Source organism: Osmerus eperlanus, chromosome 20 (genome assembly GCF_963692335.1).
Source record: "Osmerus eperlanus chromosome 20, fOsmEpe2.1, whole genome shotgun sequence".
Taxonomy (NCBI): Eukaryota; Metazoa; Chordata; class Actinopteri; order Osmeriformes; family Osmeridae; genus Osmerus; species Osmerus eperlanus.
In genome coordinates, this window is record NC_085037.1 from 6,338,982 (window position 1) to 6,364,881 (window position 25,900).

At 42.8% G+C, this 25,900-nt stretch overlaps 2 protein-coding genes across 3 annotated transcripts in view; one reads left to right on the plus strand and one right to left on the minus strand.

Annotated features, from left to right (window-relative positions):
- LOC134006790 (retinoic acid receptor beta-like) overlaps nt 1-16,375 on the minus strand; it is a 73,281-nt gene extending 56,906 nt beyond the window's left edge. Inside the window, exon 1 of the mRNA XM_062445827.1 lies at nt 16,028-16,375. The gene's annotated coding sequence lies outside the window, so the exon portion shown is untranslated. The remainder of the gene's footprint in view (nt 1-16,027) is intronic.
- Nucleotides 16,376-25,409: 9,034 nt separating this feature from the next.
- thrb (thyroid hormone receptor beta) overlaps nt 25,410-25,900 on the plus strand; it is a 44,538-nt gene continuing 44,047 nt past the window's right edge. For both annotated transcript variants that reach the window (XM_062445709.1, XM_062445712.1), the window contains exon 1: nt 25,410-25,713. The gene's annotated coding sequence lies outside the window, so the exon portion shown is untranslated. The remainder of the gene's footprint in view (nt 25,714-25,900) is intronic.

The window sequence follows — 25,900 nt, forward strand, 5'->3', positions numbered from 1 at the left end:
GCTGATCAAAGCTCTCCTCCCCTGGATGAGCACCTCATCTGTCTCTCCAAGGACTCCCGGCCTGCCAAGTGCCTAATACAGACGTCTCAGCACACACATGCCCGACCATCCTCCCTCCCGCTATCATTAAAATTTCATACAAAACTCGCACCGTGGCTACAGATTCCCACCATCCCTACAGGCTACGGTGTATCCACCTGCCTGACTCACAAGCTGTCTCTCTCCCCCCCCCCCCCCCCCCCCAACTCCACGCCGATTAGACAGATTTCGGGTGAAGGAGAATACACAACAGTGCCTGAAAGGGAGGTGTTTGGTGCAAGGGGGTTGGAGGGGGATGGAAAGGCAATAGTCAGGGTGGTGGATGGCCTGGTAATGGGGGTCTGTGTTAGACAGACCCCACTGCTGCAATGGTATCATAGTGATTGGGGGCAGGGGGTAAATAGCCTACTGCTAAGAAGATTTAACATTGAAATATATTGGAAGGTTGTTGGAAACGTTATTAATGTCCATGATTATGAACAGGACATGTGTGTACGTTAAAACATTTTACGAGCCAATGGACAAAAACCTTCAACAATCAGGAAGGCATGTGTCTCTTCTTCAAAGCAATAACATTCAGAGATTTGCCACCGAGCCATTCAAAAGGCTTCAACAACTTCCATGGTCTCCCAACAGTTCAGAAATGTTTATCTATGACTATAAACCAATGATAGCCTATTAAGCTGGTCTGCGATTGAGCATTTGGGGGTGGGGTGGAGGGGTGGTTATACAGGCTTTGAACGTTATCTCCATGCAAATTCTTTACCCGCGGGCATAGACACGTGGCACCTGACGGCTCTGTGCCCTTGCTGATTGAGTTTGGGGGACGCCGGGATGAAAACGTATCAAACCCGGAGGAGAGCAGCTCCATCTTCCTCTCTGCCATCAGCCAGGCATGGCGGAGGGAGCGCTGAGCCATGCTGCCCGTCGCCTGCTCCATTGTCATTGCCGCTCTAGGACGGCAGGCAGAGGAAATGAAGCGAACACGTCAAGGCTAAATTTGTGTCATCTGCCAAAACTCGGTTCTAGCACGCTACACCCCGTTTATTCAACTTGCCTGGAATCAATTGATTTAGCCAATTTCCATGGTAGCAGCAGGGGACAGAGGCAATGAGGGGACATGAAAAATGAAACGTAAAAAAAACAAAACTGAGACTGTGATTTCTTCTCGCGTGCTTCATACTTTTACCACAGCTAAGGCTGAACTTGATGCCTTAATGATTTTGATGAAATCTGACATACATCAGATATAATATTCACACTGAAGTTTATGTAGATCTAAAGGAAATCTATGATACATTTGTATGTACAGTCAAAGGTCTCCATTTGCTGTGGTACCTCTACAGCACCAGACAAATGAACATCTGAACCCTGAGGTTTTCATTAATAAATCACATAAAATAATAGATACGTTTAGATAGCAATGTACATATCAGACATTTCCAGCAAGTGATGCATGGTTGTTCAAACTGCTGACTGACTTGACTGAAGGAAGCAGGAATAGACAAGAACAAAATAAAAATGAGCTGATAAATATTAATAACATCAATATTATACTGTATACTGATCATTGTGTGAAAAAAAGAAGAAGATGATTCCCTGCATTATGATGGCAGGTTGACATGTTTGACACTTCTAACCATACCTCTCTGGGCTGACATCAAAGTACTAAGGGTGTACCAACTCTTTTTGTATGTTTTCAAATTCTATGAAGTATTCTGCACATTTTGTATGTTATTTTTTTGTACATCTGGGAGGTTCCATTTGTGCAGAAAGAGCGCTATGAAATGAATAAGCTGTGATTTTATGTAAAATCCCAGTAAGTAGATTCCACTCCTGGGTTTCTGTCCTTTGTCTGTGTAGGTCTCACTTCACTAACAACCAAACAATGTCTGTCATTGTCTGGAAGGGTGGGGGATGACGATTGTGCATGTGTTGATGTATTTAGAGAGCTTAGGGGAGCACATAACTGATTTACAAGGTCAAAATGGAAAAGAAAACAGAAAAACAAAGATGTGAATTTCCTCCACCAAACCTATCAATACTACTGGGCTTAAAAAAGCAACCACTTTTCTTCTCGTGTTTTAGGTACTCCTCAAAATGTTGGCAGAGAAAAATACTTTTGGGGTATTGTATGTGGCCTGAGAACAAGAGAGCGGGAGAGATTGAGAGATAGAGAGATAGAGAGAGAGACATTGAGAGAGAGAGACATGGATTAGTACAGAGAAACACAGGCATAGAGTCAGAACCAGATATAGACACACATAAAAACAGGGGGCGGGACCCTGATGATGACAAGTGAAGAAGATGATCCACTTTGAATGAAAAACAGAATGACCAGAGTGCAATGCTACTGTGATGAACCAGCTAAAGCTGGAGTACCTATTAGACCCAAGTCCAGAGCAGATCCAGGCAGCACTCGGAGGTAGGATAATCAAGCTGAAATCCTGCTCTCTTTGATAGAGCCCTAGAGCTCTGGCCCCCTGATCCCCCCTTCAAGCGTTCATTAAAACCCAAGCACACGACCAGCCGGGGCACTGCACAGCTCAATGTAACTTTGGACCAAAGTGATTCTACTTCATTCAACATGATCTGTTATGCTGACCTGTAATGACAGTAGTTATTATTATTTTGCTTACCAACTAAACAATTTGCAAAATACAGTTGGGACTGAATACAGTTTTCATATCAACAACTAACTGGATTAAAAGGGATGGCAAATCAATTATTCAAAAAGAGTGAACACCAAAACAACTCTAAAGCTACAAACTTTTCTGAGTCATGCATCTTGCTCACACTAATACATTCACATAAAAATATATTAATTAACCAATTATATAATTAAAGCCAGTTTGATAGTCCTGATATGTTTGGAGTATCCTGCTATCCTCCCCTTTAACTGAGCAGCTGCAGAGCTTCGATCCCACTAGAATATTATGAAACTGACCTAATTTCCCTGGCTCGCTGCAGGCACCAATGTGGCTGCTTTGTACTTTTCATTTTAGCCTAAATAATTGATTCAAGCCTCCTTCCTTTGTAATCTCTCCAACCAAACGCCAGTTTTTAATAGACTCATAGTTTTTTGTCATTATAAATTAAAGGGGATAAATATGTGATAGCTATTGTCTCAATTCAAACACACAGGAAACACAGCTTTATTTCATCCCCTCTGGATTCTTTTGCATAAGGAAAGTTTTGGTAACAAGAGATTTGACTTGGCCAATCCTGCAGTGGATTAACAAAGTCACTGAGGAACGCAGCTCAACTTCCACACCCAGTACTGTTAGGACAGTGACAGTTCTTAATACCAAAACACAATCTAGCTTTACTTTATTGCTCAAATGATTGCTATTCTTGTATTTCTACTGTAGAAGTTGGACTGCATTCAGACACTCACAAACCATTCCCCTACACACACGCACTAAAACAAACCAACACATGCACACACACACACACACACAGGTAAAGATACATTGTGTGGTACAAAATGCCTCCACACTTTTCCAATTCTTTTTGACACCTCCAGTCAGCTGTTGCCCAGTAGCCCAAGGTCTGAGATGAAACATTCAGAACAGGATCCTGGCACACAGCATTGAGCCTGCTCCTTTGATAAGGGTCTCCTCTCTCTAATTAAACCCTGGTAAGCCCAGCTCCAGCTGCTGGTAGACAGAAAAAACTGCCAGAGAAAGTGCTAGGGCTGGCGTTTTGCAGGAGCTTCTGAAATATTAAGACACGGCTGACAAGCTGGGCTCAGGTGAGCATGTGCTGTCTGCCTTTTTTCTCCACTCACATCTTTACTGAATGAAAAGGCAGATGTTTGTGCAGCAAGCGTGCAGCTCAGGCTGGAGAGTGGGGACGCACTACAGGGCACTACTTTTACAGGGCCGTTCCCTCTGTGAAGTGCTGAGGGGAATAACTCCCTGCTCACCCAGACACAGAGTTTAGAGATGCTGAGACTCTAGGGATTGAGCATACATCTCAACTTCGTGCTCAATGCGACACAAAGAAAAGGCGGGAGACATCTTTTTTTTCAAGAGTCTCACCGCCAGAGCTGCGGACCCAGTCATGTACAGCTCTGTACTTTATAGGTTAGTTCTGAGATGCAAGGTCACATTTAGTAAAGAGTTATATCTAGTTGGGAGAGTTCGGAGAACATAGTGGTTCATCATGGTTGTCAGGTCTCCAATGTGTATTCTAAGGGAATTGCATACCCTGTAATGTTTTTATTCACCCATACAGTTTATTTACAACCCAGCTAAATAGAGTCTGGAACTATTGACAGTTAACAAATAATCTTCCATTTTGTGCAGTGGACAGGTCACTTTTATTACTCTGTTGTTTAGGCCTATGTGAAATCAAATCTATGTTAATGACAAATGCTCAATCCAGTTCTACAGTAGTTCCTACTTCCACACAGTCCTTATTCAAATAAAAATGTTGAACTCATTCCAGTGGCGCAGCGTAATCTATGATTCCTGTCACTGGAATCATTTGTTGGGGCCAGTGATGTTGACATTAGTCATTAAGGAGCAGCTTTGCACTGTCAGAGTCAAAACATTAGCTTGCTCATGTAGGTTATTACGGACAGGGTAATTAATCATTCAACACCGCTGTGGAATTCTGAGAAATGTGTGCTTGCGCATGACTGTGAGGGAATGTGTCTTTGAGAGTGAGAGAAATAGAGGAAGAGATCTTTAGCTCGAACTGCAAAGCTTTTACACATAGGTCATGTTTACATAGACTATTTGATCAAATGTTGTTGGGTATTTGCACACACGTCTACGCTGTACTGTGCATTCCACAACCCAAAAAACTGTTATGACACAGTCTGACTCACAAGGTCAAAGGATAATTACCATATTCTTGTTTGGAGGACTATTATTATGTTCTACAGAATGAAGAAATGGTATTGTCAGTACTGTTACTGTTGGTAATTGTCTACAGCATAATAAGCCCCTGGTATATTGAGAGGCAATGTGAAAGATTGCCTGTAATGTATTCTTGGACAAGGCTTCAAAATATCCTAAATCACTTCTAGTGTTCATAAATTCTCTTTGTTTCTACTCTTTTTTTATTGTGTCCTCAATGTGTCAAGTAAAAATCTCTCTGCCTCAAGTTCCTCATAAATACTATGAATACATTTCACGAGACACTTCTGAGGGATTTGGGGGGGAAAATCCCAGTTTTAAAACAGCAGGAAATGTCTGTGAACTTGTAGTTACCCCGCATATCTAACCTATTCACATCTCAGATTTATTAAATTACATCTACATGGGCTGTATTCACCCAGCATTTTTTTAAATACAAAATATGTTTAATTATTTTATCAACATAGTCATTATCTTTTTAATGGACAAAAATGATCCATCCTCTTACCAAGGAGAGCAATTGTGGGCTGAACGCCGCCCCCCCCCCTCCATTCAATCCCTTCCTTCTTCTCCTCCCGCTCATTCCCCCTTTTCCCTCAAACGGATGCAAAGGCTTCCACATTTCCTTGAGCTCTCTCTCCCTGTTTCTCTCTCTTCTGACCTTTGTTTCACTCCTCTGGAAGACCCGTATTAACAGTAACTGAATCTATACCTTCTTTGAAACTCTATTCACCATGGCCAGACATGAGGCTAGTGAAATGCCTCTCAAAACATGCTTTAATCTAGCTGGAATGTCAGAGATTGCTTCCATATGTGCCGAGCACAGATCAAAGTTGGGCTCAATGTTCCTGGTCCAAATGAATTGAGACTCAAGTCTGTGGGTGTTCCCTAAATTGCAGTGGTCAACCACAGTCCCACTGGAATAAGTGATGTCACAGAACCGTCAGGAACCAACCTTGGATATGGTCCACCTGGTGGCTGCAGATTTCACAAGTCCACAAAACACGCCAAACAGTCTCTGCTCCTTGCCTCAAGCCTCCCCTCTCTCCCTCTGTTCTGCCGCCGGCCAAGAACACCTGGACCTCCTCTGCCAGGTTCAGCCCCACACTCTCACACTCTCACAGGCTGGGAATTCTGACCGTTCACAGTCCGTCGCCAGTTATAGGACTAGTTAACCTGTCAGCCTTTTACAGTGAATGAATGCAAAACACATGTATTTTACACGGCAACACACCAACGGCAGAACGCCACTAGTGGAGTGAGATGTTAGTTTTAAAGTGCCGACACGGTGATTCTACTACCAGAAAGGGCTGAGGTCGAGCATGATGCTATCATTGTACGCTAACATAAAGGATTGCCCGTGAAAACTTGACATTTAAAATGTGCTGCAATAATCAGTTATTCATTTACATAGCCAAATGAAAGAACCTCTACGAAAGAAAAAATATCCCAGACTGACATTTAGGATGAAATATATGAAATTTATCAATTACAGAACATAATTGCTTGGCAAGGGCAATACCTCCTCCCACTATTGATCTGGTTTGACAGCCCCTCTCATATTGACAAAACGTGAGGGGAGCAATGTCTCAGCTGGCCCTGGGGGGTCATCCATCTCCCTGCCTGTGTCTGTGCAAACCGCAGGCCTAATGCACATTTAAATGGGACACAAATCATCATCAGAGACAAATGGCCCAATCAGAGCTAGAGCCTCAGCGGCACCCTACCATCCGGCGAATGAGACAGCCAGGCTCCACCCTCACGCCCAGCCTCTACTGGGGTTAGCAGCACAGAAACACAATCTCCTGTGGATTGTTAGAAAGATTTTTTGGGGACGTTGGAGAGCATACGTTGGACAGCACAGAGCCAGCCAGAGGGGTGGGGTTAGCCAGCCAGAGGGGTGGGGTTGAGCCAACTCAACAGCCCTGCGACCCAACACTCTCTTTTAACAAGGCTTCTAACACGGCCGCTCTATGGGTCATAAAGCAAAACTGCCCCTTGTGGGGCAATAGAATGCTTTACTCAAAGCAAAACACAGCATCCCCTCCTCAGACAATTTGATCTTCAGCACCATAAAAATGAATGATTAAGGAAAATTATCCGTATGTATATTCGCCTGTAGCAGTTGTTGTTAGGGTTCATAATTCAAACCAGATAAGGTTTCAATTGGTTTTATGGCTAGACTGTAAGCAATAACCACAATCACTATCATGGTTATAAAAGCAGTTTGTACATGCGTGTCTTTCATGTGGTCTGAAGATTAATTGCAGCCCGCTCATCTGTTGTCATATGAATTCCAAAAAAGCTTAAATATCCAAAGTTAAATCAAATCTCAATATTATCAGATTGAGTGTTTGAATCAGAATTCTATAGCTATGGCATTGCCCTGTTGGGAGCACGTAAAAAGGTTCAAGTGACAGGTTCATTGGCTTGACCTCCAGGTCGAAGCCCACCATGGTAATCTGCTGTCTGATACTCTAGCCATGGTCTCCCAGTATGAAGCCAGCTGTGTAAACAGGAAGGGGACATGCCCCTTCTCTCCAACCACAGGTGGGCCAGGACAAAGAAGGAGTCCTGAAGGTAAACGTTGAGTGGACGAATGAAAAAGAGCTGAAAAGATGTAGATCAAATCAAAGTGTAGTGGAGAGTACGATTTTCACTTCCTGACCAAGTTATCAGCAGAAGTACATGTCGGTCTGTGAATAGACCAGTAAGAGAGTAATGCAACATTTCTATGTATCACTGTCTCAGTCTCTTGGTAGCCATTTATTCTCCAGATTTTTCATCAGCGACTGTGTCCATCTGTGCCTCTACTGGATTTACTTGGCGATTTTTAACTAAATGACAGAGTAGTTCCATAATCGCTAAAAGGGGGTGCTGTTTTATTAGATTTAAATAGTGAATAGACAACGGCCAACTACCGTCTTCAATCACAGTCCCCTCCGGGTTCACACCGGGGTCACACAGGGGGTAAGAAACATGAATCACTCAATTATTTGACAAGTCCTGTAGTGTACTGGGCTTAGATTCCACATATTGATTGAAGTAGGAAAGAAAAGAGTGCAAAGAGCCGGCAATTTGAGAGGCATGCATGATGTCTTTAACATACTTCCATTCAACCTTTTCTACTAACCTTGTAAAAAATAGGCATTAGCCTATTTTTGCTCTTGGTAAACACAACCAATTGACAGACATTGTAGTATTTTCGTGAGAGCTCTAAGATACTAACACCCTGTTTCACCTGAAGGATAATTGATCTGTAGAGAAATTGTTTGAATGTAGCAACCAAACAAAAGACTTGTTTACCACATTCTAGTGCAAAGGATTCTGGGGAAAAGCCTAAGAGCACAGTAGTGACGAATGCAGCTTTGGTGGATAAAAATGTGCGCAGTGGCTTTCTGCTAGATGTGAGAAAGATCATTGGTTTGTGTTCTCATGTCCATCCTTCATGGTATGGGACAATGACAACGCCAAAGGGGAAATGTAAGGTCACCATCAATCATCCTGTGCAATGTGTGTATGTTTGAGTGAAAGTGTGTAGAGCGGGGAGCCTGAGAAAGAGAAAGAAAAAGAGAGTGAGATCTATCATCAGCTGAGCAATGTACTGTTATACCTCCAGATCTTAGAAGAGGCCGTGTGTGAGGAAATGTATAGTGCAGCTATCCATAATCATTGCAGCAAGGTCAGGGTCAATAGAATTATTTGAAGTTTTAGAGATATTGAACAGTCAATATCTCACCTGAGGCTGAAATCAACTCGTATGCAGTGTTGTATGCATCTTCATAATGTACCTGTTTGTACAGTGTTTGGTACAACAAATACAGCACTGCTATACACATGATCAAAATATTCAGTGGTGATCCAACATCCAACAAAAAAGAGATCTCACAGCCCGGCATCTTTTCTGATACTCAGAGCGTTTCCGATGTCCAAAGCTCCAATATGGATTTGAATGCTGAAGAACCTTTCTCTAGGTTGTGAGCACCAGGTCAAAGTGGATCACACTAGAAGATCTGTGTAACATTTCAGACAGCACAGAGGCCCCTGCAGACCTGACTGGAATGTTTCTGGCAGGCTGGAGCCATTGTTCTGTGTGTGACAAGCACTGAGGAGGTGATCACGTCCAGGTGAACACATGTACTCGTAGCAGTAATAAAATATGGATAAAGGCCATGTGCACCTTCACATCTTCTTTATGATAACCCCTTAGGGACAACAAACTACTGATTATCTGCACTTTATCTTAGAATGATCAAAGATAATGCTCTTCCCTGTGTAGTACTCTGCAGTGTAGGATGTACATTTAGAAAATAACGTTATCTTCTTCGCTTTGATAGGTGTCAAGACAAGTCTACTTGACTTTGATAAAAGGGAAGTTAAGCAGCATGATAATGAATCATGAAGCTTCTTCGATTGATCAATTCAGGTCACATATAAAACCCACCAAGATTGTAAATAAGGCAAGAAATACAATCTTAATCTTGGCTGCCATTTTGAAGACTCCAAAGATGATCATCATCAAAGATGAAGGCAATTCACTCTGATTCGGTACACGTTTGATTATCACAAAAACCCTTCTGAGGAAAACATATCCGCCAGCCGACCCAGACAGACGATCATATTCTGATATTAGCCCAGTGTCGATTAAAGGAACCCGTTTGAACCAAGGACAAATAATTCAACTTTCACCAACAGACTCAAACAAAATGGTCCTGTATCGAGGCTATATAGGTGAACCCCCTTATCATTTTGAACGATTTTTTTGTCTGTAACTTATTCAGACAATTCAACAATATTCAGTAAAACATTTTTAATGCTTCTAAGGATTTAAAGTTCCATACAAAGCAGAAAGGGGTTTCTAAATGGAACATTACAGTTCTAGACAGAACCATTTTACAGGAAGTACGCTCTTTTAGAGTATTATTAATCGAATGCGTCATTCAGTCATTTTTATTTAAAGATGCTGCATTGTCCTAATCATGGGTCCCATGTTATATAAAAAGCCCTGCAATCCAATATGATCATTGCCCTGGCAGGGTAAAGCAGCCGTCCCAGTGGCAGCTAAGGCTCATTGAAGTAAGGGAGGAAATCAACAGACAACTCCTTCAGATATTACACTCTGTTCCTTTTCAGCCTTTCTGGAAAATGGTCTGGAATGTCAGGAATCTTCCCCTGGCTCTGGAATGCGGATTTCCAGTGACTGGTGAGGAAACCAGGGCTAATTAACATTCCAAAGTCCTGCGGGCAGTTTGGCCCTCATCTACTTTTCCAAGTAGCAGATCCGACATTTGAAGGATTTCAGGGCAGGAAGAAGACACTTCTGTTGATGGGATAGTGCGAGAATAGCGGCTTTTCATTCAGTCATGTAAAACACAAATGTTGTAGGGCTGATTTACAATTCTCTAGGGTGGCCAGATGTTTCATTATCGCAGCTATGAAATTGACAGTGAGCAGATTGATGATAACTTGTCTAACACTCTTCCGCTCCGGTCTTCCTCAGCTCTCAGTGGTGGGCCAGACACTCAGCAGACTTTCCATAGACTGACAGCAGCTTGTCAAGTTATCCTACAGTGTCCAACAGGAAGAGGCAGGGCGGGGGCCAGGAAGTAGAAGCTTAAGGGAGAAGAGGGTGCGGAAACAGGCGACGGCCTTGTTTTGCACTGGCTTCCATCCCAGAGGAGCCAAAAATAACCCTGGAATTTGACAGTAAATAAACACATCTAGTGACTGACAGTTAAATCGCATGGTATTGCTTGTTGATACATTCAGTTTGGATTGTCTTCATTGAGGAGGATTTTCAGGAACACGCTGAATGGATGCGGCTCCACACACACACGCACTGTATCTGAAGAGGATTTTCTCTCCCTCTCTTTATCACTGTCTTCTTTGGGGAGCGGAGGGGGACCAGGCAGGCTGCCAGGGATGCCCGTCGCCAGCCGCAGTGGATGGGTACAAACGCTTGGCACAGGCTGGCACGGGATGTGCCAACAGCCGCTCTGGCAACCAGCAACTCCTGAGGTTCAGTGAGGGGTGAATCACCAATAACACAACCTACTAGTAGTAAACACTTATAGCCTGCGTACTGCCTGCATACAGGGAACACTCACCCGCTGACAGATCTTCATCTACAAATTCAAGCCAACACATGCTCCCTTGTGTAAGTGATAGCGAGTGTTTTAGAGCCAAGGGGAACGTTGTAAGAATTGACGTTGAGAGAGACAGTACTGTATGGAATCGTGAAGACACTTATGACCGGTTGCCTCGACCATTTAGATACTATCAAACGGTCATTACCCATGAGGCCTATCTCACATGTCTCAGATCCACACTTGCTGTCAGGGGGAGTGTGTGTGTGTGTGTGTGGGGTGGGGGGGGCAGTAGAGGGGTGCGCATCTGTCTCCCTCAGTACTCTAACTCACTTTCATGCAGGAGGAGACATGAAAGTAAAGGATAGAGGAGTTCAAACTCTGACAGCTTTATTTAGACCTGCCGTAATTAGAGGTTCCCAGTCCTCCAGACATTGTTTTTTTTTACACCAAGAAAAGAAAGTCACGTCTGAGCATGAGTGTGTTCCTCAGTTGTTAACGAGATTTATTCAGTTTGGTTCATTAAGGCCGCCTACATTCTGTATTATAAAAGAAACCCAAGTCTTGCAGTTGAAAGAGGAGCGTGTCCCAACGCTGTTCTAATGTGGGTGCCATAATTACCTCAAGAAAACCCCAGATGAGACAGAACCGAACTCATTTGAGAGGCAAGGGATGAGGGGTGAAGAGGGATTGGAATGAGGGGGAGGAAATAGTGGAAAGGAAACACGCGGGATCAGAAAGAGGAGGGATGGTTAAGATGGAGAGAGCAGAGGAGGTGGGAGAAGATAAAGATGGGGGAAGAAGACAAGGGAGAGGGGCAGAACAGGGGGGGGGGGAGAGAGGCAGGGATTTAATCTTGGCACTTGCTGTGGTCCACAGTTTTTAACACTGTTCAGAACTACTGCATTGCACCTCTGCTCAGTATTTCCCACTGTAGGCGTCACACTGACTCCATCTCTCCACACTGGATGGAGAAACATGGGAACCAAACTGAACTGGATTATAACTCCACCTCTTCACACAAAAACAATGAAGACAACAGGACTTAAACTCTAATAGCCCCCCCACCTTGCATCTTAGGGTCCCAATGACTGTCATGGCATGCATTCCTTTAAAACACAAATTATACTTATTTACTTTGGGTGAATCATCATCCGCTGAAGTGACACGTCAGTATGAAACCGGTTCCCACTGAGGTTGGATGACCCCGGACAGAGTTAGTCGTCTCTACAGGCACCAGAGTGAAGAGGGGCAGCAGCGGGGGGGGGGGGGGGGGGGTGCCTGGTGCCACTTGAGTGTGTGCGGGGGGCACACCGTGGTTGAGCCCGCTGTAGCACCCGCTGGATGCCAGTGTTAGGTAACCGAGAGGATTATTCAGATGAGGAGCGTCATTTGCATTGCAAATGACGGCTGTATTTAAAGCAGAATAACATGCCCTTCAAATAACTTCTGCTGTGGAGATGTGCCTATCCTCCCCTCCCTGTTAAAATAGTCATAAGGCTGAAAAAGCAGCTCATGAGAGAAACGGCAGCTGAACAGAACCACCACAGCGAATAAGCCTCAGCGTCACTCCTCCCTTTAGACAAGGCTAAAAATATCACGCGTCTTGACTACATAACAGTTAGTTTAGTGAGGGGTGAGAAGAACATGATCTACGTGATGTATTCATCCAGCTCATTACATCTACTGTAGTCTTTAGGCCAACGCTCTGAGCTGAAGTTGAAAAATCTTCAAAAATAAAACATGTTCCGACACTTTTTTTAAAGGACATGCACTACCAAAATGCACTGGTTTCCATGAATTAATGTCCATGACTCAGATCGGGTTGAGATATTTGGGATTATTACTCTCTACAGAGCCTTTGATGTAGAGCTGACCAGGACAGAACAAGACTGAAACAGTATCCATCAATCTGACCACTACATAGCAACTTCAACCACTGATAGTCATCTGAAGAGGATGCATAGCGAAAGGCGAGACAAAACAACAGTGTTTATGAAAATTATGTTGCACTGACAACAAGGCGGTGAGGTGCGCTTGTTTAACACCACCAATCCGTTTCAACACACATGTACAGTGGATTTAATGAGGCAAAGCAAACACCCTGATGCAATTTTTACATAAGGTTCACGTTAACAAAATCAGTATGCCAGTTCAGTTCAGTCTTCTACTGAACAAGATATCTTTCATTCATTATTGATGTTGTGTGAAAGCAGCTATCCCCTGAAGGCACACTAGGATTCCCATAGCCAGGCTCTGCATCAAAGGCTTCTCTATAATCTTGTCTTCTCCCTCTTTCTCACCCTACCACTCACTGACTATCCACATTACATGGTTCATCATACTCATTTACTGTTCTCCCTCACTATGATGGTTTAATTATGCTACCGTTTGCGAGCACACAGCTCATGTTGCAGCGGTGGATGTGGCCTACTATCTTTATTAAGAGTCAAATTAATTAAGAGCAAATACAGTGTCGCTTTCTGAAATCTAAATAGAGTAAATTCAAATGGCATTGTTTTAGTAATTGGGCCACTTGTGAATATGCCTCTGAAAGTGCAGAGTGATTTATAAAAAGAATCGCTGACTACACTGCAAGCAAAAAAAAAAACATATTTGCCACTAAACAATTCAGGTTTTGACATATTATCCGACTGTCTGACATCTCTGTAGCGCTCGCCACCCACCCTGAAGCAGAGTCACACCTTGCACAGTTGAGAGGGACAGCAGTGGCCCCACTGCGTGTATTAACTCAAGGCTGTGCCACACCTGCAGGAACAACCCAGGGTCCCAGCCCCCCCAGAGGGAGGCAGCCATTAGCCTTGCTGCAGGTCCCAAGAGGACTCTGGTCACACAACGGTGGTCTCCACAGGCAGAGGATGATACAAAACATTATACTCGCCCGTAACAGAAAATGACACTCCAGCAGTGAGTTACAGTCAGTCTAACAGGAAAGGACACTGTGCCACTTAATAGGTTGTTTTCATGCTAAACAAACCATATCTACATGCAGTAGTTTGTTTACTTGCACTTCATTTCAAAACATCAACATTGGCCAAACATCCTATAGATTTGAAGAGCAACAAGGAAACAAAGAAGAGACCAGAGTTGTGTGAATGATCTACAGAGCATCAGCTTTTAAATGAAAGGTGCCCTTCGAGAGTGTCCTGAAAGACTTTAACTTTTGATGGATCTCCTTTCATCCCTGATAGCACTTTGCCACCTACTGACTACAAGTGGTAATCACATGGTGGATGCACTGTGAATCCCAATCACTAGAAATAATTACCATTAGCTATTATACACACTGGTTATACACTATAACATAAAGAATTGTATAGATATCACGTTTGCTCTCTTCATCATTGTTTTCCTATCTAGAGTATCAATGCCCCCCCCCCACACACACACTAAGTAAGGATTTGCGTTTTGAATAATGTACATAATGAATTATGAAGTTGAATGTGATGGAAACATCACAAGCTTTGAAACAGGCACAAGGCTATACATGAAAGCACCACTGAATAAAAAGTAGCTAAACTGCTGATAAAATTAACAACATTATTAATGTAGACGCGACTTCAGGCAATTGGATCTTCAAGGTTCCTTCTTTGATATATCTCTCAAAATCATTAATATTGCATAGCTAATATCTTAATAACTACCTAGTACACAACATATTCATTTTAAACTGGGGGTTTCTCACATTTCTCACATGCCTTATTTGACCACATGAATATCAATGAGAATTCCATCACCTTCAACACTAATACAGTGAAAGGTACACCAAGTCGTGTACTCTGTTTGATTCCACTGAACAGAGTACTCTGAGAAACCCATACTTCTGTGAGATCCTAGAATACAAGTGTGATAATTAAAAGATTTATAAGTCAATCAGAGAGCATTAACATACACCCTGGTGTTTTCCAGTGCAAGCGCTTTGGTGGGAGAAACATCAAAGGGTTTCGGCAGTGAGCATGAAAGGCATTGGAAATGAGCTTTCGAAAGGAGAGCAGCGCCAAGCCTTCAGGAGGAAGAGAGAGAGAGATGCACCTGGCTGGCACAGGTATACTGTGCCTCAAATTAAGTTGTTACCCAACAGGCGGAGAGGGAGGGGAGAGAGAAAGAGAAAGAGAGAGAGAGAGAGAGAGAGAGAGAGAGAGAGAGAGAGAGAGAGAGAGAGAGAGAGAGAGAGAGAGAGAGATAGGGGGGGAGAGAATTCTACCAAATGCCCTCACATTGCTTTCTTTCCTGTCAGCCTGATGTTCATGTTTTGTTCCAATTACACTATTGCAGGTTTAGTATTTGGCTACACTGCTATTCAGCCTGTGTATGAATATCCAATCGATGTATTTTATCAAGTGAACCAATATAAAATGCCACTTCATTTCTGCATTGTTCAATCATTTGGATCAAGCCTACTGTTTACATAAAGACACAAAACTCCTGTAATACCTAGTGCAATTTACTATTAAAGAGTGCAAGTGGCAACACAACGGCAGTGATGCACGGTATTGATATAGTATGATAGGTTCCGGCAATTACATGCGTTTTCCTATTAATGCAATTATTATTGCCATCATCAGTATCTTAATCCAGGTTAATCCAACAAACGAGTGATGATCAGACCAGGAGTTTAGTTTTCCTTAAGGTGCAGTGTAAGAGGCTAGACCATTTCCAGACCAAACAATCATAAATTCAGAACAGCAGCCTGGACCACAAGGCTGCCATCAGGTGTAGGCAATGAAAGACGCGAGTAGTGGCCGGGGGGCTTTCAATGACCCACTTCCCACTACATCTTTCCCTCATACAGGAAGGCTGGGTGGAATTACACGCATAGCTTAATGTAAAATAAATAAATAAATAAACTACAAAAAAAAACATGTAGGTGATGATTAACCAGAGGAGTGTGAAAAAAATTACTTTCCAAAAATTCACATCTTGACTGGCAAATTGACATGATATTCGCTGAATTGCGTTAGGCTACACTGTTTCACATTGTCAGTTTGAAATGGTGACATGTTAACAACTTACCCGTATCTTTCCACAGCTGACATCCTCTTAACGTTCTTATGCTATTGATATTCTCCAATAAATGACGTTTTTGGCAGACGTTTGCTCGCTTTTCTTCAACTAGCAACCGGTTTCCTGTAAAACGAAGGGAGAGTTGTCTGTGCAGTAAGTGAGGTGAAGTCCTTTGCCATGGGGTAGCCGACCTATCGACACGCGTTTTCTGAGCGTTTCTGAGCAGGGGCAGGTGTAGCGAGGCTCGTCAGGTTGCGCTTGGCAGTAGCATGATTGCAAAGCTCTTGTAAAATTGCTTAGGGTCTGACAATTATCTTGAGAAGGTCTCAATGAAGACATTAGTTCGTCCCCTCCGATCCCACCAAAAACAGGGTTGCTCTTTTACGCACCGTTCAGTCAAAGCGTAGAACTATGGTGCTGCAATAATGTGCAGTCTGTTTGAAAGCGTACGGCTACTTTTGGGAAACATCCTCGTGCCCTCCAAAACACAGACCAGGTTGAAGTTACACTATAATTTATTGATTATTTGATTCATAATGCACAATCAACAAAATAATTAGTGACTCAGTGAACATAAAAAACCCAACCTTTATAAATGTGCCTGAGAAAAGACACCACACACAATTGGATAGGGATTGATCAAGCCTGTTGTACAGAAAGTTGACACTACAGTTGTCTACAATTATGTTCCCCTTTTTTACCCAGTATTCTTCATTACTAGCTTGGTGACTTTAGATGGGAGTTGGATTGTTCAGGAAAAGCAGAACAGAAATACAAGAGCATGAGAGCAGGGATCCAGCAAGTGCTGAAGGACCGACAATGTGAAAATGCATGTTGAGGGAAGACTTCGGCAGGTTCCATTGGCTAATGTAATAGTCACATCTCCCTAGGACCTTAGTGCATTATCCTATGATGCTTTGGAAGGATTACTGTTGACTGCCAGCAATTGTCTACCCAGTACTCCAAGCCCCCACGCTGCCACATTCAGTCGCAAAATATGATGTTGTTATCTGCATCAGGAGCTGAGTGTGCGTTCTTCTTCGTATTGGACATATTGTCTCCCCCCTTCCCTCCCCCCCCGCAGACAGGACATATTGTCTCCCCCCTCCCCCCTGCAGTCATTGAAAAGGGAGAGCGATGGAGGGAGAGGGGTAGAGGTAGAATACTCCTCTTTCTGACACCATATCAACTCACAGCTCCTTATCTTTCCCATTTGCAGCCCAGCAGACAATTACTAGAGTGGCTTTTATTCACAATGATACAACACTCAATTAGTCTCCCACACCCACGTATTCTGTCAGTGCTCTTTGGAGAAGAAGCACAGGAGACACAGCAGAGGTTCATTAAAGGCTTGCATATGACTTGTCCAAGGTTTTGTTTCCAACCAGTAAATTCTGCTGTAATAAGAAAGGCGAAATGTTAGTATTTTTTATGGTTGTTGTTTTGTGCGTTTATGGGTTGCAGGGTAGTTCTATTTGTGTTTCAATGTGTTTTTCTGTAGGTTATGTAGAGAACTATATTAATACAGTACATTTAGTATTTGGGGGGCACTGTGCTGTACTTAAGAAAGAAAGAAGAAAGAATGGGTTTTTTATTCGCCATGAAAGTTTGCACAGACAAGGAATTTACTTTGGCAGGAGAGCCTACCTAGGCAGCCATTTTCGGCGCCAACTAGAAAGTTACAGCATAACATGAGGAGAGGGGAGGAGAGAAAAAGGCAACACCCAGACAATGCTCCTAGAGGAGTACAGTGTGGGAACAGGCAAAAACCTCAGCACATAAGCACAACAACATTTACAAAAACACGTGACTTGCAACGGGGAGTGGGGGGGGGGGGGGTAGACAAGCAGCATCTGGACCTGCAGCCATGGTAGGCGCTGGACACATACCCGCCAGCCACCCTGGGGAAACAAGCAGGCGAAGGCGTTGGATGGGGTGGGGGGGTGGTGATATCTGTAGTAGGTGAAAGTTAATGTGTGAGTAGGTCTGGGTTGGCGCCCTCGACCTAGGCCACAATCAGTCCGATTCTCCCTATGCAGATTGTGTTGGCCAGGAGACATCCTTGGTCATGACCCGGGCAGAGACCAAACCAAATACTTACTTACTTCAAATGCATTACTCTACTTCCCCACCATCTTGAAGGTAATCAGTATTTCTTTACCAGAGAAACATTCTAACATTTGTACTTACACACAATGATCACCTGGAAACCAAAAGCCTGTTTCCCTTGGTTACAGTCCATGTTCATTATGGTCTGACAAGCTATTATTGCAGTGCCACCAACAATCAAATTACATTTCTCTGTGGGATCTGTCTGAGAGCCTCACCTGACAAACTCATGAACTGCTTCCTCATGAACCACCCAGACAGGAGGTCCAACTTAACTATCGTTATGTTGATAGAGTCCTCAGTGGAGCCATTCAGCTGCAACATGTGCTGTTGGTTTATTTTCTTTGCCAGTAGTGAGTCCAGGGCTCCATTATGGGGAAGCATTTGACAGAAATGTCGTCATTTGTCCATCTATTGACTCACACTTAAAGTGGCCAAGACAACTTCAGTGTCGTTCGGAGAAGTCAGGAGGATTGATGTTCTCTCCTGGCTTGCTGCACCATTCCAATCACCAATATAATTACAAAAGGTCTATTTGCTGGAGAAGATCTGCCTTCGACAGGAATGTTTTTGATGGATGTCTGCTCCTTGAGGTTTTCCCCCTCACATGTTGTAAATATGAGTTTGAAACACTTGTCATTGTCAGCTCATCTGTTTTTTCATCTGGCTTTTTTTCTTACCACAGCATATATTTACAAGATCACATATTTCCCCCCCTCAGAGTGTGAAGTCAGCAGCCTAGCTCTAATGTCTTTCATATTTCAGCTTGATGGGCATCGATGGCACCGCACACTCCTCTCCCACACTTTTTGATTATTGCACTAAGCCCAGTTCCTGCAGACACAGCGATGCTGTAGGGATTTGCCACCCAGGGAGATTCTACCCCTCTATATGCTTTTTAAACCTATATATTTATTTCCGTTTCAGTCCTTATCCAGACTAGGCTGCCTTACCTGAAGTTCAAGAAGGTTTCGCTTCCTCTGTGTTGCCTTCATAAAATTACATTCGATTCTAGCTGGGATGAAATTGGGTGCACATGTGTCTGTGTGTGTGTGTGTGTGTGTGTGTGTGTGTGTGTGTGTGTGTGTGTGTGTGTGTGTGTGTGTGTGTGTGTGTGTGTGTGTGTGTGTGTGTGTGTGTGTGTGTGAGTGTTTGTGTGTTCGAGAAAGAGGCTTTGTGTGAGAGAGACAGGGGGTAGAGAGAGAGAGCGAGAGAAAGAGAGAGAAAGAGAGAGAGATTAGAAGCAGAGATGCAGGCAGAGATCCAGAACCAGATCCAGAACAAACAAACACCCCTAACAACACACCCAAGGCTTACCTCCTCATCCTGATGGACTTTCTTAGGAACACTACTTTTATCTGGTAATCAGGTAGTCCCAGCTGTCCTTCATGTTATTAATGCGCTAGCCTCAGACACCCTGAGCACAGATCAATGGCCACTTTGTCATGGTGCGCTGAGAGCTCTTATTCTATAGCATTGATTGGCTAGTGAGAGGCCAGGACCTAACAGCCCGCAGCAGAGGAGCTTCCACTCGTGAGATGAGTAATTATTGACCTCGTGAGGGGGATAAACGGGCTCACCCTGGCTTAGTGAACGGATACTGTACTGGAAGGATGCCACTGATAACTTTCTTTTTGCTGTGCTCGGGCAAGTCGCTGAACAGCCAGAGTTGTGTATTGTACAATGAAGGACAGCTTTGCCACACATGCATCTTGTTGATCTTTTTCTCTAAGCTGTATTTGTGTGCACTCTGAATCACATTTAGTTTCTCATTGTTATGTGTGTTGTGGGCTCCATCCAGCAATTGATATGCTTAAGAACTAAGCTTCAGTGACCTGAAATAGCTCCACAATTGAATTTGATTCGGTCTGTGCTTATAATTCTAACACCCACAGTATTCTGAGGACATCATCATTTGGGTTTTTTCACATTTACACTTGACAGTATCCTACAGAAAGAGGCTTCAGTCGATTCTCCGGAAACTTGCAAGTACAACTTTTTACTGTGATACTGAGGATCAAGAGTTATAGAAAGAAAAAGATAAGACCACTGACAGGGAAGATAATCTCACAGAACTACATGTTCCTATGTCATCTTCTTTGTTTTGGAAATGTTTTACGTATGTTCTACAAAGTCTCTGTTGAGGTTGTTTCCCAAACCTGACACTTTAGGTAAATGATATTGTTCACCTCTCACTCTAGATGGATGACAACTCATGTTCAGCCTGTAGTGTGTGATTTCTTATCTATCGCCAGGCAGTGGTAGATGTTCAAGAGGCTTCGGAAGACAGTTCCATCTATTTGAGTTTGCTGCACACACATCTAGCACAGCTGGGGGGGAACCACGGAAGGGGTCAACCAGAGTGCATTCGAGATATAATAACACTGAGCAGATAACAATACCAACAGTCCACTGTAAAACAGTTACCTTATCATCTTCATGGAGATCACATGTTAAGGGAAGACTGTGTTGGAGAAAAATGACAGACGAGAACTCCCTCTAGTGATTAAATGTTGCACATCACCTAGACAGGCAACATAATGAAGAACTCCTCATTACTTGGAGAAAGATGAACTGGAAACCTTTACATTTTCTTATGTTATGTGGAAAACATCTTTGTGTCTACAACCTGTGTTTGTGTCCTTATCTCAAGTTCTGTGCATTAGCCCTCATTCATGACTCAAGTAGGTCATGGGTAAATTGTATTTTAATGGCTAAAATGGAGATCTCTTTAAATACAGTTGTAATTAAATAAACTATTTGTAGAAGTAGTTGTAGTACTTATGAAGGTTGACCCCTACAATTCCACACAGGAAGACATGTGAGGAAGTATAAGTGAGAAATAAATGATATAACTCATAATTTAATATATCTCTAGATTTATACAGAATCGACTTTGAAATGTTTCTTTTAATTACATTTACATTTAGTCATTTAGCAGACACTCTTATCCAGAGCGACTTACAGTAAGTACAGGGACATTCCCCCGAGGCAAGTAGGGTGAAGTGCCTTGCCCAAGGACACAACGTCATTTTGACACGGCCGGGAATCGAACTGTCAACCTTCAGATTACTAGCCCGATTCCCTAACTGCTCAGCCAAACTCAAAAAAGTCAGTATCCAAAATCCTCATATATTTATTTTCAATTTCCAAAAAACATACATTTAGTTTTCTTAATATTTAGAAACAATTCATTTACATCAAATACAGTTTTGAGGATCTTCAAGTTCCTTTCAGTAGCATCAAAAAGTTTTAAATATTTTTCCAGTGCAAAATAAATTGGTATCATCTACATTTTTTAACTCTTTATTAACATTATTTGCTATGATAGTTTTTCTTGATATGTAAGGAATTGCTTTTTGATCAGGATATTGTGATACAGACACCATTGGTTTTTGAAAGAATCAGATGCAGCTCCTCCATATGGTCACTAGGTGGAAGCAAAGAGCTGCCACACTGTTTTAGAGCCAGAAATGTTTCATAATTACAAAACATTTGATCAATTATGGAAAACATTTTCATTTACCCTGAATATGCACAACTGTCATGCCAAATATTACCCAGTAAGCGGGAGCAAGCGACGGGTTTATGGTTACTGTGAAAAAACAAAACAATACTTTCCTGCATTTAAACTTTCCGACCAGCTGTGAGATGATCCTCCTGGAGACCACAGCGGAAAGTGGAAGCTTAAGGAAACCCCATCCTGTGCTCCATTTTCCAACTCAAGGTGAACATGAGCAGAACTACACTGGGCTGGGCCTGGGGCCTCACCACTGCCTGAGACTAACCACATAGCCATAAAGATTGGGTGTGTCTGCATTTCTGACACACCCATCTTAAATTACATCGAAAGTACAGTACATCTACAATAAACAGTGCAGTGTAAACTAAATGTACATAGCAATCTATCACCCCTGACAGTCTAATTGTGCTGTTTGTACTGCCGTCGCTTTAAGGCTTAACAGAAGGACTTTTGGTTCTGAAGAGCTTTTGGATCCTTCACCTGGAACAAGCCACCTGAACACAGGTAATAGAAAGTGAAAACAAAAAGATCATGTAAAAGTAGTACAGCACATGTTTGACAGAGAGCTCAAAGCAGGCACCTGAAAATGTACTGTAAAGACATATACTTTAAAGGCACAGAAAAAAAGACGGTTCATACAGTATGCTACTGGGTATGAAACGGCCGTCTCCAAGGACCCACAGGGACCAAGTCCTCCGCTATTAGCTTGCCAGTCACCATATACTCCAGAGACAGCATGTCCTGAAGTCCATTCACCCTAGAACAGTACAATAACTGCAAGGGGGGACATTTACAGAGTCCTTCCCTTAGAGTTTTCCTCTCCATTTTCTCCTGCCTTCACCTTTATGGTGAACTGTGAAATACCTCGTCATGTTCTATGCATGTGAGTGTGAAGTGGTCTGGAAGCCTGTGTTGATTTTAATAGCACCCGACAGCTCCCAGAACAAATGCCCCAGTTGCCAGAGGAAGAGGGCACTCGGCTGCACACCGATACTTTATTTATAGGTGTGGATCAGACAGAGGGTGGGTTCACAAGGTCATCCACCCTCAACACACAAGTATTTGTATTTTACACAGCAGCACTGCACTTTGGCAGAATCTCAAAAAGTCAGAAGCTCTTCCAGACAGGTCTTCAGGGAATACACAGCAGAAGTACTGTATGCAGCTCTTAATACCGGTCAGATTTTCTTTTCTTTTTTTAAAACTTTACACTTAAACTCTTACTTGTCAGTTCACATTAAGCAAGCACTCATATATAGGTGATGTTTGGGGATTCTTCACTGTATGTGAGCTTTCTATAGTGGTTTCATGCTTTGGCTTCTTTTTTTTCAAATGTCGTCTTTATCGGTGTTAAATGTTTAGATGGAGATTATATCCGCTCATGATGAAGCTATTACTTGTCATCAGCGTTCAGCAACTAGATTACATTGTAGGCTGAGATACCTCTAAACCTTCCCATGCACTTCACGAATGTTTTAGAAAACAATTGTTAAATAATTGTTTCTCGATTAAAAAACAAACAAGTTTACAAGCTGTCAAGCATCTAAATTAATCGGTTTAATCTTATTTACACTTACTATTTAGGTCCATCCTTCCTAATATTCCTTTGGAAAAACACCACCCAGACAACATAATATATACAATAATGACATTTTGCCCATATTTTATCATCACTAGGTTAGCTGACATTGAAGCAAAATTAATTCCCACGTACATAAACCAGAGATGTTCTGACGTCCACATTTGGGAGATATGAAAAGGCAACTTTAACCCTGACTTCATTACTTCCTCTTCTTTCCACACCTTTCTGTCCAGGCCACCAAGGCCCTGAACAATGCATAAAGAACCCAGTAACCTGTAGCTGTTGTCATGACAATAATTGACATTAGTGCACTTGTGAAGAACAATGTGTTTGAGAGGATGTTTACGGACATCATTTTCACTGCCTTATGTGTGCATTTTGTTCTTAGACTGAAGTGGTTGGGTCTCCATGCTGATGTGTTATGGGGGTCGTAATCTTCAATATGACACTCAACCCATAGGAGTGTCAAGCAGAAATCATTCAATATTTTGTTTGTACGGTTGAATGGTAAGAAGGCAGTTAATCATTAGAAGTGCCCCAAATGCTTGATCCTTGCTCAAGCCAACATTATATTGACTGAGGCCTCTTTTCTCCGTCTATATCTGCATAAAACCTGATCAACTGTGACCAATAATTTCTCATGAAATTCCTGAAAGGAGTCGATTATGCAGCTCACCAAGACACAGAAAACCATAATTTCAGAGACATTCAGTTGATGTCAAGCGTATAAATCTTTAATGATGGGAGGCAGTGATGCATAATGAGTCATTTTTGTCAGCGCACTTAGCTAAGATCACATGACCTGCAAGACTGAAATGACCTGCTATGCCCGTAAAAATAGTTCATAGTGGATCAGGTGGTAAGTATGCAAAACATATTGTACAGCAATATCAGTAGTAGGAAAACAGGTAGGCTATGTTACTCGTATGGGAAATTATCGTGCACCCCCGCAAGAATAGAGTTTTTGTCTTTGGCCTGACTGCAGCCCTTGGGTTAACTTCAAAATCATTTTCCCTATTTCTGTTCCCTTTGAAACCCTGTTTTGTGTACTCCTTGGCAACCTTTGCACTACTAAGGCCGGACATACCGAGGAACTGCCTCTCATGGTATTACACTACACAAGACATCCAAAGATTAGACTGATGTCAAATTAGGAGATGGAACTAAATACGAGTGAGGGGTAGCCATGCCAATGCAGCCCTGGTCTCTGGCCTTCTAGATATTCTTGGGCCAGCCTGAACAGAGGGGGGCGGGGCAAAGAGGTAGCAGCAGATGTGATTGGCTGTGTGGCAGAAGTTGCTAGTGATGGGTCGACCAGGAAGTTGACCCAGTTTGACCTCCAGGCATCTGATCTTCATGTGCATCTCCAGCTTCCTCCTTACTAGGGACACCTGAGTTTTAGGCTTCTGCCTGGTCCAGTTGGATCCCATTCATTAGCTTAATAGTACTGACCCAAGCACACATCTTGTTTCTCAGTCTCTGCACATGGAACAGGCTTGCAATCCTTATCACTCCTCTCCTGGGCTGAGAGAAGGAGGTGGAGGAAGAAGTTGATTGGTTGAAAACCCTGTGAGTTCAGGAGAGGTAAGCCAGTTTTGTATACCAGGAACATGGTCAAAGTGGTCATGATGAATAGGCTATATCATGATATAGGGTTAGGGGTGAGGTGGTCAAGGTGTGAGAGGAATGTGATTTGGGGCTTCTCCGAGTGACCGTTCCGATCTCTCACCTGTTAAGGAGGACTCGTTATGACCTTGCAAAGTCTCCAGATTTGTCACCATAGGGAAGGTGAATCGCTAAATCGTCAACAACTAGACAATAACGAACGTTTTACGTTTAAATTGAAGCTGTAAAATCAATCAATCAGCTTGTGGGGCCTAATTGGTCTCGGCAGAAACGTGAAAGGCTCAACTGGGGTGCATAAGAGACAAGTGCAGAATAAACTTAAAATTATCACTTTTATCAACGGGGAAATATCACCAAGGGATCGGATTAAAAAAAACATTGTTATAGTTATTTATTACACTGAGCATGTTTTTTTTTTTTTTTTTTTTTTTTTTTTTTAACTAATTCTTGGGTGAGGCCCTTACATCTCTGTGGTCCCCCCCGCACCGCGGGGCTGCGGATGCGTTTCTTAGGCGTCTCTTACTGCTTTCATGGGTTAAACTCAATGCTTGGTCACATAGGCAGTCCCAACTAATTCACAAATAGGCCTACGCATTTTATTTCAAGTGCTCTCTGATTCCCCACAGCGATCAATACAGGGGCTGCAGTTCTGTGTTTTTTTTCGAATCCATGTTGAAGTTTTTGCTCTCAGACTTGATCGCATTACCGCTGGTTGGGTCATTTCAGGCCAGTGCACGCGTTGCATCCAGAATCTCCGTGCTCCGAGGACCAAGCTGAGAGAATCCAACTGAAGACGGAATGCATTGGCATTGTGTGAGAAAATAATATTTGCGGACAAACTGCGTGGCCTATGTGGTATGTTGCCTTTTCTCATTTGAAACGTGTGATAAAAGCACTCACGAACACTTGCAGTCGCCAACATGACGACGTATCAAGTCGACACTGACAGCAATTTACAGTCAATGAGGAATAGTATTCTACTGCTACTGTCTTTCTCAACTTTCTCACTGGTGTTGTTTGTCGAAATGAATTAATAAAACGC